The sequence below is a fragment of the Lynx rufus genome, unplaced genomic scaffold, assembly GCF_022079265.1.
Source record: "Lynx rufus isolate CCGP_SWC_20201006 ecotype Redwood Valley unplaced genomic scaffold, mLynRuf1.p SCAF_6, whole genome shotgun sequence".
NCBI classification, from domain to species: Eukaryota; Metazoa; Chordata; class Mammalia; order Carnivora; family Felidae; genus Lynx; species Lynx rufus.
In genome coordinates this window covers 141,464,963-141,484,796 of record NW_025814878.1, presented here as the reverse complement: position 1 = coordinate 141,484,796, position 19,834 = coordinate 141,464,963, and the positions used below count along the sequence as shown (strand labels likewise).

General features: G+C 45.3%; 1 pseudogene; it reads left to right on the top strand.

Moving 5' to 3' along the window:
• The first annotated feature begins 9,747 nt into the window (after nt 1-9,747).
• LOC124529010 (AP-3 complex subunit sigma-1-like) lies at nt 9,748-10,849 on the top strand (annotated as a pseudogene).
• Nucleotides 10,850-19,834: the final 8,985 nt, after the last annotated feature.

The window sequence follows — 19,834 nt, the reverse complement described above, 5'->3', positions numbered from 1 at the left end:
TTTTTTTTCAATCTAGTTTTAATGTTTGTTTATTTTGAGAGAGAGAGAGAGAACGAGTAGGGGAGGGGCAGAGAGAGAGAGACACACACACACAGGATCTGAAGCAGGCTCCAGGCTCTGAGTTGTCAGCACAGAGCCGAACGCGGGGCTGTAACTCAAGAAGCGGGAGATCGTGACCTGAGCTGAAGTTGGATGTTCAACCAACCAACTAAGCCACGCAGGCACCCCTCAATCTAGTGTTTAAAAGCAAAGATATAGTACCCCCAGGAACTGGAGACAGGAGTCGTATCCAAAATGAACTATAGTGATTCCATGGGATCCGTACTCTCCAAGCCACTGTGTGTGGCTGAGGCTGTGTTTGCTGGATGCCAGCCCTACACCTGGGAGGTCTGTGAACCACCTGCATGTAGAGCACAATGTTTATTAAAGGAACAATACAAAGTGCGCATTTCAAGTTTACACATATGTTAAGAGAGCCCAACGATAACTGCTAAGTTGTTTAGAACTGGCCAGCAAAAGATTGTTTTCAGGAAGGTGTATTTTATCTGACATTGTTTGGAATTTTCAGCCCATGGTGATGGTTAGAAGAGCAGCAATGCAGTTTGTTTTCATTTATTTTTTGTTTGTTATTACTGTTTTTTATTTTAGAGAGAGAGAGAGCAGGGAAGAGGGGTGAGAGAGAGAGAGAGAGAAAGCATCCCGAGTAGTCTCCACGCCCAGCACAGAGCCAGATCTCAATGTCACCACCCTGCAGTCACAACCTGAGTTGAAATCTAGAGTCAGAGGCTCACCCAACTGATCCACCCAGGTGCGCCTACACAGTTTGTTTTTAAATCACTACGCACACAGCCCTGGTGCCTGTGCCTGGGTTGACTGCCCCACCGTGTCCCCCTAGGTCAGCCGCAAAGATGTGCTTCCCGGTGGCAGAAGGAAAGGCCAAAATGAAGCTTAGCAAGGGCAGGTTTGCTGCTGAGGCAGGGATGGTAGGGGCAAGACCCCCTTAGAGATAGGCAAACCGAGGCAGGGCCGCAGCTGTGGTGGGCGGTGCATTTATTAAGGCTCCCATACGTTGCAAGAAAGACACACATGGAATTACATTGCAGGGAGGTGCGGGGCCCGGGAATGGTGTAGGAGCCCCCCCCCCCGCCCCCCTGCGGCTGACCAGTCACTCTGGTGCAAAAAAGGAGGCAAGTAATGTATTAATAGGCCACAGGCCTCTGAGAACTGAGTGGAGAACGTGAGTTTTTATTTTAAGTTCTCTCTACCCGCCAACGTGGGGCTCGAACTCACAACCCTGAGATCAAGAGTCACATGTCCCACTGACTGAAACAGCCAGGCGTCCCCAACAACCTGAGTTTTTGAGGTTCTTCTGAGCACACCCAAGCATTTGCAGGCACTGGAAGACAGTGCCTGATGGGTGGGTCTGCCTGTCTTCCCCAGAACAGGCATCCCCACTGGGAAGAGAGCCACCGTACCCTCCTCTTTGAGGGGAGGCTCTCCCCTGCCCTGGCCGCCTTGCAGCCATTCCCCAGGTAGCAGGGTTGGTGTCTGGCAGATAGCACAAACCCCAAATGTTTTACATAGAAAGCTTCTATTGGGGATTACTCTCCTCAGAAGGTCCTGTGGGCCAAGATCTAATCGCCCAGTGGAATGCTCTTAGGCTCAGTAGAAACAGAAGAAACAGCTGCTGTGCGGAAAGAACAGAAAGGAAACAGAGGACTCAGGACCCACTGGTGGCTGGAGACCACTTTGACCGAAGCTTAGAGTAACTTCTGTTGACTTCAGTGGGGGCAGGAAGGCAGATTGTTAACTGTTGTCTATATCCAGGGCTGGGAAACTTTCTTCTGGAAGGGGCCAGGTAATAAGTATTTTAGTCTTTCTTTACTGCATACTGTTTTTACCCCCCTCTTAAAACAATGCAAACCATGGGGCGCCTGAGTGGCTCAGCTGGTTAAGCATCCAACTTCGGCTCAGGTCATGATCTCACGGTTTGTGAGTTCAAGCCCCACGTCAGACTCTGGGCTGACAGCTCAGAGCCTGGAACCCGCTTCAGACTCTGTTTCTCCCTCTGTCTGCCCCTCCGCTGCTTGCACTGTGTCTCTCACATGGTCTCAAAAATAAAAACATTAAAAAATAAATAAACAAACAATGCAAACCATTCTCAGTTCTCAAGCAGGAGAAAAACTGGCCATGGGCCGGATTTGGCCTGAAGACCATGTTTTGCTGACTTTACTCTAGATAGTTGACCCATTCTTAAACTGAAGAGAAATCACAGGGAGCCAGTCTATCAGAGAGAGAGCGAAGTGACTCTACCATCCCAAGAAAGGAGACTTTCTTGCAAAAGACTTGATAAATAATTTGGAACTGGGTGCATGTAAGAGTCACTTTGTTCCTACTGGAGTGAAAAGAGAAGAGTGTTGTGGTGAGAGAGCTAGGGTACGACTGATGGGTGGCCACTGCCCTCAGCAGAAAGCAGAAGTAGGGGAAGTTACAGGGTCTCCCCCGAGTTACAGATTTGCTAATGCAACTTTTTTCCATGTGGGGGATTTATGGGGTAGATGTGAAATAGATTTGTGGGAAATGGACTGAAAAAGGACTTCAATGAAAAGAAGCACAGTCTATCCCCAGCTATGTTTATTTTGGATGTAAGTCTCCAAAGTGTGTAAGAAAACGGGAAAACCCAGCTCCAGACAAAACTGTCCATATCTGTGATAGTGGGAAAGGGAAGGGGACATTCTCAGGAGCTCAGGACTTTAAAAGGTAGATACAAAAGATAAAAGGGGGAGTACCTCCCTCGGAACGAACGCAATATCAGCCAAAACCGACACACGGTGTTCGGAAACCTAGAACAAGCAGAGTTACATCCTCCCCCTTAGAAGCCGAAGGCTTGGTGAGAAGAGGCGCTGGGATTGGGTGCACTCAACTATCAGGGCTGGGTCAGCACTGGCTGCGTAACTTGGGGGCTCCAGTGCAGGATGAAATGTGAGAGTCTCGGTGCTAAAAACAACAATAACGACAAAAGTTGCTAATAATTTCAAGATGCTAAGAGCAGGATAAAAACCAAGCTCAGGGCTGCTCTGAGCAAACCATTCAGGTAGGTGCACACTCATGAGACAGTTCTTGCCGGAGGACGCAGGACTGTTGAACCCTCCCTGTCTAACCTGCTTCCTTTAAGGTTCTCAAAGGGAGACGTCAAATACAGTGTATGGGACGCGCTAGCAGGTTCCCCTTCATTTTGCGGTGGGTTCCTTTGTGGCTGTCTGGTGCACTGGGCTGTAGGACACAACTGAGGCCCAGCACCCAGATCTTTCTGCCAAGCAGGAACTGAGAATGCCGGAGGGTTTAAAGTGTGAATGGAGAAGAGAAAAACAGCAAATGTCTGGCCTGCCTAGAGGGCAGCAGATAAGCCAGGAGAAGTAGAAGAGTGCCCTGTAGTGACCTCTCCCACAAGCAGACACCCCAGTCCCTGTCCCAGATGTTCTTCTAAGAAGGCAACTGGATGGAGGGGACTAAAGGCAGACTTTCTCCAGCTCCCCCGGCACCCCTCACCGATGAGAGGAAAGGGGCTTTTAAAAGTATATTTGGATTTAAAAAGAAACAGGAGAGCAGTATTCTCTGCTGCTTTGATGGAATTTGATGGCATAAATGCCAAGAGATCCCAAAAAGCAAGGAAAACAGCCGATTATTTTTCTTCACCTCCTTCGTAAAGCGATGGTTATGGTCATCCGAGAAGTTTTAACAAAGGGAAGAAGAGTGTCTGAGAGAGTCAGGTAATAATGCAGGTGTTTAAAATGAATCCAAGTGTCTAGAAATGTACAAAATAGGATAATGTAGGAAATTGCACATGTGCTCTGAGTCTTTGTAATTAGTCTTTGAGTAATCATAGGACACAGGAGAAACCAAACAACTGGGCAAAGAAAAAAAAATCAAATTTTGGGGGGAAAAAATAAAAAGAAAGTTTAATCCTCAAAATCGGGACTAGTAAATTTGAAATTTAAATTGTTGGTAAAATTGTGAGCAAACAGCACTAGAGAGTCGAGTGTAAGAATGAGATAGCAATAGAAGCCCACACGTGTTGTCTAAACAAGTCCTTTCAGGGGCGCCTGGGTGGCTCAGTCGGTTAAGCGTCCAACTTCGGCTCAGGTCGTGATCTTGTGGTCGGTGAGTTCGAGCCCCGCATCGGGCTCTGTGCTGACAGCTCGGAGCCTGGAGCCTGCTTCGGATTCGGTGTTTCCCTCTCTCTCTGGCCCTCCCCCGTTCATGCTCTGTCTCTGTCTCAAAAATAAATAAATGTTAAAAAAAATTTTTTTTGGGGCGCCTGGGTGGCGCAGTCGGTTAAGCGTCCGACTTCAGCCAGGTCACGATCTCGCGGTCCGTGAGTTCGAGCCCCGCGTCGGGCTCTGGGCTGATGGCTCAGAGCCTGGAGCCTGTTTCCCATTCTGTGTCTCCCTCTCTCTCTGGCCCTCCCCCGTTCATGCTCTGTCTCTCTCTCTGTCCCAAAAATAAATAAACGTTGAAAAAAAAAATTAAAAAAAAAAAAAATTTTTTTTTTTTTTAATAAACAAGTCCTTTCAATCCAGACTCTCTTAACAAAAGGGGGTGGGGATGGGAGTACAGTTATAACAGTAAATCAATGGAATAAAAGCAGTAATTCCAGCAAGATGATGAACAAGACCTAGCGTGTTGTCCTTGGGGACAAGAGGAAGAAATGGTGACAGGTGAATCCACAGCCTAAACCGTACATGCCGTGCGGATGAATTAATGTGTCAGAGTCCGCTTGTCCAGGGGGTGTCTCATAGGGTCTGTCCGTCGCTGCCCCGTTGAGGAGCTTTGTCAGTAACCTACATGTTGGCACAGAAGGTGTACTTACCAGGTTTAAAGATTATCCGAAAACTAGAAGGGAGACATAGTGCCTTCGCTACAGGTTCATGTCTATGTAGGCTGGAATCTCAATTCCAAACCGGCAGGTTGACATTTTTAACTAGAATACACGTGAAGAGAATTTTTAGCTTTAAAAAAAAACAAAAAAAAACCCAAGATTTTTGGGGGCGCCTGGGTGGCTCAGTTGGTTAAGCATTAGCCTTGATTTTGGCTTAGGTCGTGATCCCGGGTCACAAGATCAAGCCCCCCGTCGGGTTCGGTACTGAGCATGGAGCCTGCTTGGGATTCTGTCCCTCTCTCTCCCTCTGCACCGCCCGCCCCCCCCCCCCCCATGCTCACATGCTCTCTCTCAATAAGTTAAAAAAAAAAAAAAGGATTTTTGTTGGGGCGCTTGGCTGGCTGAGTCAGTGGTGCACGCAACTCTTGAGCTCAGGATTGTGATTTCAAGTTCCACATTGGATCCAAAGATTACTTAAAAATAAGATCTTAAAAAAGAATTATATTAAAAAATGAGAGTGTTAGTACTACTCACTTAATAGAGTTCTTTTGAACATCCAGAGATCGTACTTATAAAACATTTAGATCAGTGCTCTATAAATGTTACCTGTTCTTGTTCAGTTCTGGGCATTTTGTGTATGTTGGCATATGTATATGTATGACTTTTTATCACATATGTTTATTGAAAAGTATACATGTATTAAAATATTAAAACAGGACCTTTCATTTTTCTGTACAAATGGGCACAATGTTCTGTACTTTGGTTTTTTCCCCGCCACAGACTGTGTATCTTGGAGATCTTTCCATATAAGCACATGTAGATCTACTCCATTCTTTTTTTTTTTTTTTTTTTAAAGAAACACATTTTTTGGGGCACCTGGGTGGCTCAGTTGGTTAAGCGTGCAACTTCAGGTCAGGTCATGATCTCACAGTCCGTGAGTTCAAGCCCCGCGTCGGGCTCTGTGCTGACAGCTCAGAGCCTGGAGCCTGCTTCAGATTCTGTGTCTCCCTCTCACTCTGCCCCTTCCCTGCTCATGCTCTGTCTCTCTCTGTCTCAAAAATAAATAATAAAAACATTTAAAAAAATTTTTTTTAGTAAAGAAACACATTTTTAAAAAATATTTATTTATTTTTGACTGGTTTGGGGGAGGGACAGAGAGAGAGAGGCAATTAGAGAATCCCAAGCAGGCTCTGCACTGTCAGTGCAGAGCCCGATGTGGGGGCTCGAACTCACAAACCATAAGATCATGACCTGAGCTGAAGTCGGACGCTTACCCCACTGAGCCACCCAGGCGCCCTACTCCATTCTTTTTTAAGCTGTGTAGTATTTCATTGTCTAGACGTACCATAATGTATTTGCCTTGTCTGTCATTTAGGTTGTATTCGGTCTTTTGTTTTTACGGACGATGCTGCCATGGATTTCCTTAGAACTCCAACACTGGAGTCAAAGTGACTGTGTTTGGGCCCCAGTATTGTCACTTGCTAACTCTGTGGTCCCGGCTTAGCATTACTCCGCTTTAATTTCCTAAAGTGTAAAATGTCAGTACTAATCGTGCAGAACTCAGAGGGGTTCTTGTGAGGATTAAATGTAAAATGCCTTGCTTGGTCCCTCATACCTAACAAGTAAGCTCTCAACAAATACAAAATACTCCTATTTTTTATTTTCCAACTTTATTTACATTTGAGTTTTTCTGTAGGGTGAATTCTTAGGGGTCAGATTGCAAGATCCTAAGGTGTACATCTAAAGCGGGTAGCCAGTGTTAACTTGTCTCCGCATCGGGTAGTCATGTTTGCCCCCTGGGTGACCAGACACTACCTTCCTGCACCCTTGTGCCCTTGGGGGCTGGCCTCTGTAAAACCGTATCAGATCACATCTCTACCCACCAACTCCCAGTCAGCTTCCCTGTGAGAAATACAGGCAGCAAGACGGGGTGGGAGGTAGGAGCCCTGGGCCTCTGGGTGGCTGTGGCTACACCCCTTTTCCAGAAGCCACTTGGGTGGCTCCACCCTCCTCCGTATCCACTCCCTCCACGGTTCAGTGAGAGCCCCCTCCCCCTGCTGGCTGTGCCTGGTGGTTGCCACTTCCTGTGGCGGCTTGTCCCTGGACGCTTCACCAACCCTTGTAGGCCTCCTCAGCCCTGGGCACGTCTATAAATAATCCTCTTATCAGACTTCCTTCAGTAAACCCTGTTAGCATGCCATCTGGCTGGCACACCAACCAATTTACATGCCTGCCGATAAGCTAGGAGAATACTTGTTTGACAATACTTGTTTTGGCAATACTCTCGTGTCAAATATTTTTTGGGATTTTCCCTAAAATTGTCCCCTAACTTGTTTATTTTTTCTGAGCACCAGTGCTGTCATTCATCTTTTATTACAGACAATGTTTACTGTTGAACTTCAATTTCTTTCTTTTTTTAAAAATTTTTTTATCATTTATTCATTTTTGAGAGACAGAGACAGAGCATGAGCAGGGGAGGGGCAGAGAGAGAGAGAGGGAGACACAGAATCCAAAGCAGGCTCCAGGCTCTGAGCTGTCAGCACAGAGCCCGACACAGGGCTTGAACTCATGAACCCTGAGATCATGACCTGAGCCAAAGTCAGATGCTTAACTGACGGAGCCACGCAAGTGCCCTTCTTTCTTTTCTTTTCTTTCTTTGTTTTTTTTTTTTTTTTTTTTTTTTAAGATTTTATTTTTTTAAGTAATGTCTACACCCAACGTGGGGCTTGAACTCAGGACCTGAGATCAGGAGTCACACGCTCCACCAACCGAGCCAGCCAGGCACCCCTGAATTTCAATTTCTTAAAGGCCTTTGCATAAGTGTTGTCTTACTATACTTCAGACTGCTGTAGCAAAATAGGGTGGGGAGCTTATAAAGAGTAGAAATGGATTTCTCAGAGACTGCTGTGTGGGAAGCCCAAGATCGAGGGGCAGGCAGAGTCGGCCTCTGGTGAGAATCTGCTTCTTAATTCATGCGCGTCCTCTCATGATTGGAAGGGGCAAGGGAGCTCTCTGGGGCCCTTTGTGGCTTTTTTTTTTTTTCAAGTTTATTCACTTATTTTGACAGCACGAGTGGGATAGAGGCAGAGAGAGAGAGAGAGAGAGAGAGAGAGAGAGAGAGAAGGGAGAGAGAATCCCAAGCAGGCTCCACACTGTCAGCACACAGAGCCCAGTGTGGGGCTTGAACTCACAAACCTCAAGATGACCTGAGCCGAGATCAAGAGTCTGATGCTTGACGGACTGAACCACCTGTGGCTTTTTGTTTTGTTTTGTTTTTCAATAAGCTGGGGTGCCTGGTTGGCTCAGTCAGAAGATCATGTGACTCTTGATCTCAGGGTCATGAGTTCAGGTCCCATGTTGGGTGTAGAGATTACTTAAATAAACTTTACCAAAAAAAGTACACATATATTTTTCAAAAGTAAGTTCTACGCCCAATGCAGGGCTCCAACTCATGACCCTGAGAGTCACATGCTCTACCAGCTGAGCCAGCCAGGTTGTCTGGGGTCCTTTTTTTTATAAGGGCGCTAATGCCATTCATAAGGGCTCTACCTCATAACCTAGTCACCTCCCAAAGGTCTCACCTCCACATAACATCACTTTGGGGGTATGTGTCAACATATGAATGGGGGGGGGCAGGATGCAAACATTCAGTCCATAGCAAATGTAGATATTTATTTCTTCAGTATTGTATTAGTTCAATCTTTACAAGGCCAATTAAGAGTATAAAAAAATTTAGGGGAGGGGCGCCTAGGTGGCTCAGTCGATTGAGCGTCCGACTTCGGCTCAGGTCATGATCTCACACTCCAGGAGTTTGAGCCCCGAGTCCGGCTCTGTGCAGACAGCTCAGAGCCTGGAGCCTGTTTCCAATTCTGTGTCTCCCTCTCTCTCTGCCCCTCCCTTGCTCATGCTCTGTCTCTCTCACTCTCAAAAATGAATAAATGTTAAAAAATTAAAAAAAAATTTAGGGGCACCTGGATGGCTCAGTCGGTGAAGCATCCGACTCTTTTTTTTTTTTAATAAAATTTTTTTTAATGTTGGGGCGCCTGGGTGGCTCAGTTGGTTAAGCGTCCAACTTCGGCTTAGGTCATGATCTCGCGGTCCGTGAGTTTGAGCCCCACGTCAGGCTCTGTGCTGACAGCTCAGAGCCTGGAGCCTGTTTCAGATTCTGTGTCTCCCTCTCTCTCTGACCCTCCCCCGTTCATGCTCTGTCTCTCTCTGTCTCAAAAATTAAACGTTAAAAAAAATTTTTTTTTAACGTTTATTTATATTTGAGAGAGAGAGAGAGTGAGCAAGCAGTGGAGTGGCAGAGAGAGAGGGAGACAGAATCCAAAGCAGGCTCCAGGCTCTGAGCTGTCAGCACAGAGCCCGACATGGGGCTCTAGCCCATGAGCTGTGAGATCATGACCTGAGCCAAAGTCAGAAGCTTAACTGACTGAGCCACCCAGGCGCCCCAAGCATCCAACTCTTAATTTTGGCTCAGGTCATGATCTCACGGTTTATGGGATCAAGCCCCACATAAGCCCGCTTGGGACTCTCTCTCTCACTGCCCCTCCCCCACGAGCATGTGCATTTTCCCTCTAAAATAAATAAAATAAGAAAATTCAACCAAAATTATATTAAGAATTATTGGAAACTTCATACTCCAAAATACAGGCTATTAAGGAACCACCATAAATTTTGTTAGGTGTGATGATGACTGTTGGCACGTTACAAAAATGTCTCTCTAGATTTACTTTAAAATGTTCCGGAAGAATGTTCTCTCCTATCAGCACAGAGCCTGCTTCGGATCCTCTGTCTCCTTCTCTGTCTGCCCTTACCCACTTGTGTGTGCGTGCGGGCTCTCTCTCTCAAAAATAAAAAATAAACATAAAATAAAATGAAATACTTCAGAAGAAGAAAAAACAGAGTGAGGGGAATACATGGAACAAGCCTGGGAGATGTTGGTAATTGTTGAAAGTGGATGATGAGTAGGTGGTATTTCACCACACACATATTCTTTTCTGTGCCCGTTCATTACCTCCACTGTTGTGTTTACTTGAAAAGTTCAAGATAAAAAAAAACAAAACAAAAAAAACAATGGCAACAACGAACAAAAAGACAACTAAAAAATACAAGTAGGGAGAGGGTGACTAGCAAGATGCACCGGCGAGGCCCTCTCGCCTGCCCCAGCCTGGCCCCCAGCACCCGCCAGGTCACTCCTGCCCAGCCCAGCCACGAGCAGGCGCTCCTCGTCCTCAAGCACAGGAAGCAGTGGCTGTGCACGCTCGGCCTGCCCTGCCGTGAAGACCCACAACAGCAAACCATCAGGGAGATTTTCCGGTTGCCACGCAAGGAAGATGAAAATGTTTGCAGTTTCCTAGAAGGAGGATCATTACAAACTGACGTATGGACGTGACACACAGCCTTCTGTTTTGTCTTCCATGTGGATTCTTCGGAGAGTGAAGTTGGCATTTGAAATGTAATTTGGTATTCTTGGAGACATTAGACAAGTATTTTTGAAAGTGTCTGAACCGGATTTCATTCTCCCTGTAAACAAGGTCGATGGTATGCTTGCAGAAACAGGGATGCGGGGAACGGTATTGGAGACCAACATGAATGAGATTGTTCCCTTCGTTGATGCACAAAAACACCCGAAGACAACCCTGACGAGGCGGGCTTCGCTGGAGCTCCAACCTGTACTGTATCAGCTGTAAAGAACGTGAATCTTCCTGCAATCCCAAGAAATACTGACATTGGTAGCATACACGTAAAAGTGGCAAAGCTGCCTTCTTTTCGGTAAATGATTCGCAAGGCTAAAAAAAAAAATTGGGCTCTTCCCGGGTAAAATCCAGGGGGAAACGGCATTTAATGTTACATGCAGTTGCTCACCACAAATAGGGGAGAGTCTTGGATTTAAGTCAAAGTACTGTCTAGAAGTTGTATAACATTGACAAGTTCCTGCGTGATTTTTTTGTCTTTCCTAATCTGCATTCCTGCGTCGCTGAAGGCCTGTCTCTACATACCGGCTGCTACGGTATTCAAAAAACATCTTACATATTCTTTAATTACGTACAACCCAAATGTTGGTGTTTTGAATGGATTACAAGCGCAGCATTCTCTAATTCCTTCTACTGTTTGTCATGGTTGTTATTTAAAGAACCAAGTATATGTTGCATGAAAACAGTATGACCTTTTTCTCTTGGCTTAAATAAGCACCAAAGTAACTGGGGGGAAAAAAAATTCAAGTGGAACAGTTTCAGTTGGGCCGTACCTCTCTATGATCTACATTCCCTTAGGTATGACAACGAACATTTAAGCATAACTTTTCAATTTCATTTATTTATTTAAGTAGGCTCTGCACCCAATGTAGGGCTTGAACTCACGACCCCAAGATCAAGAGTCGCACACTCACTGAGCCAGGCAGGTGCTCTTAACCATAACTTTTCCATTGTGATTTTATGTTCACATCATATTTGGATATCCCCCGATATATATATTTTTTTTTACATTTATTCATTTTTCAGAGACAGAGCACAAGCAGGGGAGGGGCAGAGAGAGAGAGGGAGACACAGAATCTGAAGCAGGATCCAGGCTCCAAGTTGTCAGCACAGAGCCCGACGTGGGGCTCGAACTCACAAACCGCAAGATCATGACCTGAGCCGAAGTCGGAAGCTTAATCCACTGAGCCACCCAGGCGCCCCACCCCCAATATTTTTAAAAGAAAAACTTCAAACATATATGCAGATTTCTCACATCCTTTTTATTTTGAAAAATTTCGGATATCTGTGCAGATCGACAGAACAATACTATGAAAGTCTGTGTGCCCACTATCTAGATTCAACAAGTTGAAAGTATTCATGACCCTTTTGCTCCTTCTGTTGCTCCCTCCTCCTCCTGAGTTTTTCAGTGTCCCTGCTCAGAACCCCCCAACAGCTCCCCTTTCTGCTTGGCCCTTGAATGTGGTTGTTCTAAAACGGCTCCAGCTCTGTCCTTTATCTTGAATTAAGAACTAGAACGTTGTGTCCCTCGTTAAAGGCCTGTCAGTCATCAGAAGATGGAGAGAAATTGCTTGGTGTAGGAGAGCCCATGAGAATGTCTGCTTCCTGAACTACTTCCTGCTCCTTCCTTTTGATCTTCCCAGTTGCAGATCTTCTGGCCTTTGCATGTTTACTGTAAACTATACCCTGAAGCTATTCCCAGGAAGGCATGCAGGGGACAGATTTGGTGGAGATTAACGCAGACTAAAGATCGTCTTTCTGGGGCGCCTGGGTGGCTCAGTCGGCTGACCATCCGGCTTTGGCTCAGATAGCGAGTTCAAGCCCCTCATTGGGCTTTGCGCTGACAGCGCTGAGCCAGGTTCGGATCCTCTGTTCCCCTCTCTCTGCCCCTCCCCTGCTTGCGCTCTTATCTCTCAAAAATAAATAAACATTTAAAAAATATGTCATCTTTCTCAGTTATAAAATTGTGGGATGTCACTATCCCCCCCTCCCCCATCCCCACAGATAATTTAAAAGTTGACGATTACACACCCCATTAACAGGTTAAATACACACAGTACACATTGATTTCTGGTCTCAAGTCTTCACAGAGCCTGGAAAAGACTGCATCTAACCCTTTTCGTGTCGAAAGGGCAAAGGGAAAAGTTTGTTCAACTAACTCTAACTGCCTGTATTGCTTGAATGAGAGGTGAGTGTTGCCTTCAGAAGTTCCTTGCTGTTGAGGTACAGTCTCAGTTATGCTGAGAAGGAAGCCGGAGCTGAGGTGAAGTGGACCTTGAGACTGGGAGAGAAAAAGAGCAGTATCTGGTGCTGACGGGTCGGATAAGGAACAGGGAAGGAAGCTCCCGGAGTCCTTGAGTGCGTGGTGGGGCTTTTTTATTGCTTAAATCAACACAATGCAAAAAATTAACTAGCATATAAGAGGATCCTTAATAAGCAGTATGTGTTTATTATTGGAAAAGGTAAGTTTAAAGAAAAGGAACTAGCTTAAAGCAAGATAGTTTCCTTTTTAATTTTGTTATTTCCCAAATATGGTTGCCCTGTGGCGGCTACTGATTTAATAGAAGTAAAACAGCTGATGTTAATAGAAGTCACAGATTGGTTTTGGTCTTGGTTGGCTTTTTAAAACAAAACGGTTGCCCTTTTTATTTTCTATTCCATGTTACATATTGAACAGTGTCAAATATCTAGCTAAAGGATCCCATGTGGAACTCTTTAATAAGAAAATAGTATTGACGGGGCTTCTTATGAATTAAAATGATTAAGAGGAAAGAATAGTTAAAAAGATATATATCCTGTGATTATATAACATACTTTTATTTTAACAAAAGACTAATTATTAATCTCTTATTATAAAATGGTAGCGGAGTTGTAATAATTTACTCTGATTTCATTATCAAAAGTCTAGCACGGGCGCAGTCTGAAAGAAGCCTAGAGTTTAGCTGATGTATCGTACCAACGTCGGTTCCTTAGTTTGGCAGCCATACCACAGTAATGTGCGATGTTAATGCTGGGGAACCTGGATGACAATTATGTGGGAACTCTCTGTATTATCTTTGTTACATTTTGTAAATATAAAAGTATTCTAAAATAAGTTTATGAAGAAAAAACAAAGCCTAACATACGATGTTGAGTATAGCAATGGATGTATGGATAACGATCTGCTCAGTATTACCCCAATGACGACTATATCATGAAAATTACACATGAATAAATCTTGTAAATTAAAAATGTGACATTTTTCAAGAAAGTTCCATGTGAAAATATTCAGCTCAGGTTACCAATTCTAAATTAACAATCAATAAAGCACAATCAGACTAAGAACAGTTCTTTAATGTGTTGGGTACTTAGGACACCTAGAAATACTCTTTCTTGAGGCTAAAATAAATTAGATGAGGCCATTTGAACAAAAGAAAGCTGTTATCTGCCAGTTTCTCCTGCATTTCTGGTTCATTTGGAAAGAAAAACAAAGAACTGCGGGGATCAGATGTCTATGTGTTCCTTCTTTCTCCGTTTTCTGGTATTTGTATATTCCTGAAGTTACAGCAATGGTAAGATCCCACTGAGGTATAGCGTTCTTTCAATAAATAATTGTGCAGACTTCATTAAGGATATCACATGCCTTCTCATTAAATAAACAGAAAGAAAGACCCTGTGTCCATTAGGCTTCTCGTCGGTCCCACCTCAGTGTTTGACATTCAGTCTTATAGACCAGACAAGTGCAAACAGTAGTTCATGGGCCACATTTGGCCTGTTGTCTTTTTTGTTTTTTTAATAGCCCATGAATTAAGAATGGTTTTTCAATTTTATTTTAAGTTTATTTATTTATTTTGAGAGAGAGCATAGGAGGAGCAGAGTGAGGAGAGAGAGAGAATACCAAGCAGGCTCATAGCTATCAGCGCAGAGCCCAACGCAGGGCTCCAGCTCACGAACCGTGAGATCGTGACCTGAGCCGAAATCAAGAGTTGGACGCTTAACCAACTGCGCCACCCACGCGCCCCGGTTTTTACATTTTAAATTTTTTTTCCCACGTTTTTATTTATTTTTGGGACAGAGAGAGACAGAGCATGAACGGGGGAGGGGCAGAGAGAGAGGGAGACACAGAATCGGAAACAGGCTCCAGGCTCTGAGCCATCAGCCCAGAGCCCGACGCGGGGCTCGAACTCACGGACCGCGAGATGGTGACCTGGCTGAAGTCGGACGCTTAACCGACTGCACCACCCAGGCGCCCCATACATTTTTAAATAATTGAAGTAAAAAATACCAAAAGGAGAATCTTTTGTGGCACGTGAAATTAAATTCAGACTTCAGCATCTGTAATTAAAGTCTTACTGGAATACACCATAAAATTGTGGCTGCTTTCCTCCTACAAAGGCAGAGCTGAGTAGTTGTGACAGAGACTGTATGGCTTGCAAAGTCTAAAAATGTTTACTATCTGAGCCTTTCGAGAAAAAGTTTGTCGATCTGTTGTAGACAACTTCCCCCATACACACACTCCCTGTTTGTTTTCAGAACAGTGTTCTCGTTTCTTGGCTTTCCGACCAAGTGCCGCTGTGGGATTTAAGCAGCCGTGGGCAGGGCTGGTGTCACGAGGAAAGGACTAAAAGCGTAGCTAACCAGGAGAGATCTGGCAAACACTAACACTCAGGAAGGTAAGATGTCAAGTACCAGAGGAGCTAATATATGGCTGAAGAGGCCAGGCAGGTCCTGGTGATCTAACAGAAAGGAGGTCGCATCTTAAGAAGTCAGCTGAGGAACGGGAGACTTGAGGTACGAGTGGTCTAGGCAGAGTCTAGAAGGTCAAAGTTTGCAGCAGGGGCTGCATGAAAAACAAGGTGATACCCAACCCAAGATCTAATCTTGGGGCGAAGGGGATTGCCCCATTTTAACACTGCTCTCTCGGTTGGATAGCCTTAGGTCCAAAACTACCAGCGCCGTCCGGAAGAAAGTCCAAGTTTAAAAACACAGACCTGAGGCGCCTGGGTGGCTCAGTTAAGCATCCGACTTCGGCTCAGGTCATGATCTCACGGTTCATGAGTTAGAGCCCTGCGTCAGGCTCTGTGCTGACAGCCCAGAGTCTGAAGCCTGCTTCAGATTCTGTCTCCCTCTCTCTCTGCCCCTCCTCCACTTGTGCTTTGTCTCTGCCTCTAAAAACTAAATAAATGTTAAAAAAAAAAATTTGTTTTAAATAAAAATGCAGACCTGAGGGGAACTGCACATTCTCACAGATTAACGCCTCTGAAGGTTGCCGAAGAAAAGCTAATGACTCTGCTACTAGACTTTCCTTAATGTCTAGTTCTACACACATCTTGATTACAAGATGCCATTATTACTTGTATATCTCAGCAGGATAACCTTGGCCCGGAAGCTGGTCCCTCCTTCGTGACGGGGCCCTATATCTGGTTCCATATCACAGTGAAAAGCCATCTTCTTACCAATCTCCCCAGCAAGAAAATCTCCTTGTACATCACTGGAAGTCTCAAGTGCCTATATCTCAATTCCCATTTGGACAAAGTCCATAGTGAACAACAGTTGGCAGAAGAAAAGTGACAGAAAGAGGGAAGTCATTTAAGTTGTGCTCATTCAGTCATTCTTAATAGTCAGTGATAAAAATAGATTCCTTAAAACTGGTAAATCCGGGCACCTGGGTGGCTCGGTTGTCTGAGTGTCCAGCTCGACATCAGCTCAGGTCATGATCCCAGGGTTGTGGGATCGAGCCCCATGTTGGGCTCTGTGCTGAACATGGCACCTGCTTGAGATTCTCCCACCAGCCCCCTCTGTCTCTCTCTCTGTCTCTGTCTCTCTGTCTCTCTACCCTGCTCACTCTTGCTCTCTAAAAATAATTTTTTTTTTTTTAATAAAAAAGAAACCACAACTGATAGAGGCACTTGGGTCACTCAGTTAGTTAAACGTCAGACTTCAGCTCAGGTCATGATCTCATGGTTCATGAATTTGAATCCCACGTCAGGCTCTGTGCTGACAGCTCAGAGCCTGGAGCCTGCTTTGGATTCTGTGTCTTCCTCTCTCTCTGCTCCTCCCCCACTCATACTCTGTCTCTTTCACAGATAAATAAGCATTTAAAAAAAGTTCAAAAAAACCACAACTAATAAATCAAGTATAGAAGAAGTATATTTTAAGATATAAAAATAAATACTAAATAGAGCAGAAAGAGGGAGGAAGTGTGAATATACTAGTTTCACAAGTACTCAGAGTAAGCAGTCAGTCTTACCTAAAGAAACAGGATTAAGGTGTAATATAGAAACTTATATTTATAAAGTTAAAATACAAATAGATATTTTCTTGTAACTTATTAGGAAAAACACCCAGAGACACTATAGTCACATCCATACAAGAAAATAGTCCATGTAGTGAAAGATTTAAAATGTTAGAAAAACAAAACAAAAACCCAGAAAACATTATACACAACGTGATGCATATTTAAGACCAAATGTTTACATATGTGGGTTGGATTCGCTGTGACAGGCACTGTTGCCTACCCTACAGCTCTCCCCTTGCTGTTGTTTGGGAGATATACCCAGCCCCTTGGCATGACTCACTATCGGTCAGGCCTCCTGTCAGCCTCCCTGACACCTAAGAGTAGCCAGGCATGTGATCCGTTTGCGTGGCCAATGAGATTTGAGGGGACATCTGTAGGGCTACTGGAAAATAAATCTTTTCCCCTGTTAAGAGTAGCCCCAGAATGGGGCGCCTGGGTGGCGCAGTCGGTTAAGCGTCCGACTTCAGCCAGGTCACGATCTCGCGGTCCGTGAGTTCGAGCCCCGCGTCGGGCTCTGAGCTGACGGCTCGGAGCCTGGAGCCTGTTTCCGATTCTGTGTCTCCCTCTCTCTCTGCCCCTCCCCCGTTCATGCTCTGTCTCTCTCTGTCCCAAAAATAAATAAACGTTGAAAAAGACAAAGGCTTTGACCCTCTCTTCTGCCTTTGAATGCACCTGAGAGGTTGGGAACCGCAGGAGCCAGTTTGAGTTCCTGAGTCGACAAGAACAAGGAGTGTCCCGGCAGAAGGAGGGAGCCTGTGAACTGAGGGCACTACTGAGCTGTTGAACGAACGCCAACCACCAAAGTTGCAGAGTGATTCCTATCTTTACCTCCATCGTTCATTTCTTCAGGCCTAGCATGGAAAGAGGTCTCAGTTCATCTTGCTTAGCAAAACATTCCTTAGAAGCTTTTGGCCAGTTGTCTTCGTAGACCGCTTAGGTATTTCACTTGGAGCAGAGAATAGTTGATTTTGTACTAAAAAATCTTCCCAGCAGAGAATCTTCCTGGCCCTGGAGTATATATAAATGGCCTTGGGCTTGTGGGATGGAATCCCGGAACACTGGAAATAGCCGTGCAGTAACAGAAGGTGGTTCAGGGAGGAGCTTCTTGAGGTCACACTGAGGGTGTAAACTGCTCCAGACAGCCCTTAATTCCTTGCTTGTATGAATGCTTTAAGCTCCTATAGGAACACATTGAGTGTTCCTCCCGCTTGGTATCTCTCAATGATTTCTTTTTTTTTTTTTTTTAATACTTATTTATTTATTTTTGAGAGCGAGCGCGAGTGGGGGAGGGGCAGAGAGAGAGAGGGAGACACAGAATCCGAACAGGCCTCCAGGCTCCACGCTGTCAGCACAGAGCCCGATGCGGGGCTTGAACCCATGAACCCTGAGATCGTGACCTGAGCCGAAGCCGGCCGCTTAACTGACTGAGCCACCCAGGCACCCCCACCTCTTGCTGATTTTTTTAGTGACTTCTGTCAAACCCACAATCTCTCCAGTAGACTTTCTTCCCTTCCCCCGAGGCCCCTCCTCCCTCGCTTTCCCTCGCATTCATTGACTTCCTAATCAGGCTCAAGCTTCTACGACTGTCTTAACTCCTGGTTCCAAAGATCTCCAGGGCCTCTTCCCGACTGGCTCTCTGTCCCTCCTTTCTAAAACAGATTCATTCTTCGTGCTCCCAGCTCTTCTGGGAGCCACCTCACCACTTTCTTCCCTGTTTACTGCAGCGGGGCTCTGGGTAGTCACCCCACACACCCACCCCCCACAGTGCTGTTTCTTCCCGCATCTCCTGAGCCTCCCTCCGTCCATAGTCTCTCCTGCTGCATATTTGGCAGTCGGTTTCCTTCCCCACAGCTACACTGACGCTGTTCTCTCATAAGGTCAACAATGACCTCTTTTTAGCTAAATCCATTATTCTTTTCTGGTTTCTCAATCTCTTGACCTCTCTGGTACATTAAACACACACACACACGTACACGCACACATACACACACACGAATGATTTCTCCTACCTCAAATGCTCTCTCTCTTCCTTGGCTTCCATTCTGTTTGCTAGCAATTCCTCCTGTCTTTATTACTTCTATCCCTCTTGCCACCCCTTTACTGGGTACTCCCTTTTTCAACCCTTGGCACTCTAGGCGGTCTTTCCTCTTTCACTCTAACACACAGCATCTTTCCTACAGCTATTCCATCGGTGCCAGAAAGGCCTGTGCTGCTTTCTCACTTACACGTTAGCCCCTCAGTGTTCACTGTTCATCTACTCTTGGTATTTCACTGCTACTGTAATTTGGACCTATCTCCTTTCCCAAACTGGCTCCTCCTCCCCATTGCCCTGCCTTTGGTCATGGCATGGTCATTTTGTCCCTGTGTTAGTTTGATAGCGATGAAGGAGCGTGGGACTAGCTGAGGGCAAAGTGCAAGCTCACGGCACCCCCCCCCCACCAAGGTGGGACATGTATGTTACTCCTTGGACACTCCCAGCTACCCCAAAACAGGAAAGCACAAAAAAAAACAAATGGTTAAACTGATAAGTGTCTCCACCAGTTTACTAGAAAAAGGTGATCCCATCAACAGCCTGAATTCCCTACTGTCTTATGTTAATGCTTTGCTAGAGGAAAAAACAACCTTAGCTTGACCATAGCTGGGCCTCCAGTAAGTCTTTAGAATGTCAACGTGTCTTTGGAAACTCTTTCTTGACTTTGTCTCCTCCAATTCCATAAACTGGTCACCCCCACATTTACAGTGCAGCTCTTCCTGCCCATGGGTCCTGTCCCCATGCTTCAATAAAATCACCTTTTTGTACCAAAGACGTCTTCAACAATTCTTTCTTGGCCATCAGCTCTGAACCCCATGAACCCCACCATGACCCCTAAACCTCCTTAGTAGGACTGTCATAACCACAACAACAACAGCAACAATAAAAAAAAAAAAGAACCCACAGAAACGACATTTAAGGTGTCTTAAACAACAGAAATTTACTTTCTTACAGTTCTGGAAGAAACTAGAAGTCCAAGATTAAGGTGCTGGCAGGTCCGGTTTCTCCTGAGGCCTCCAGTTGGCTTGCAGATGGCCACCTTCTTGCTGTGTCCTCCCTCACATGGCCTTTTCTGTCCACATGCATCCCTGATGTCCTCTCTCTCCTCTTAGAGGGACACCAGTCATACTGGATTAGAGCCCACCCCAATGACCTCATTTAACCTCAGT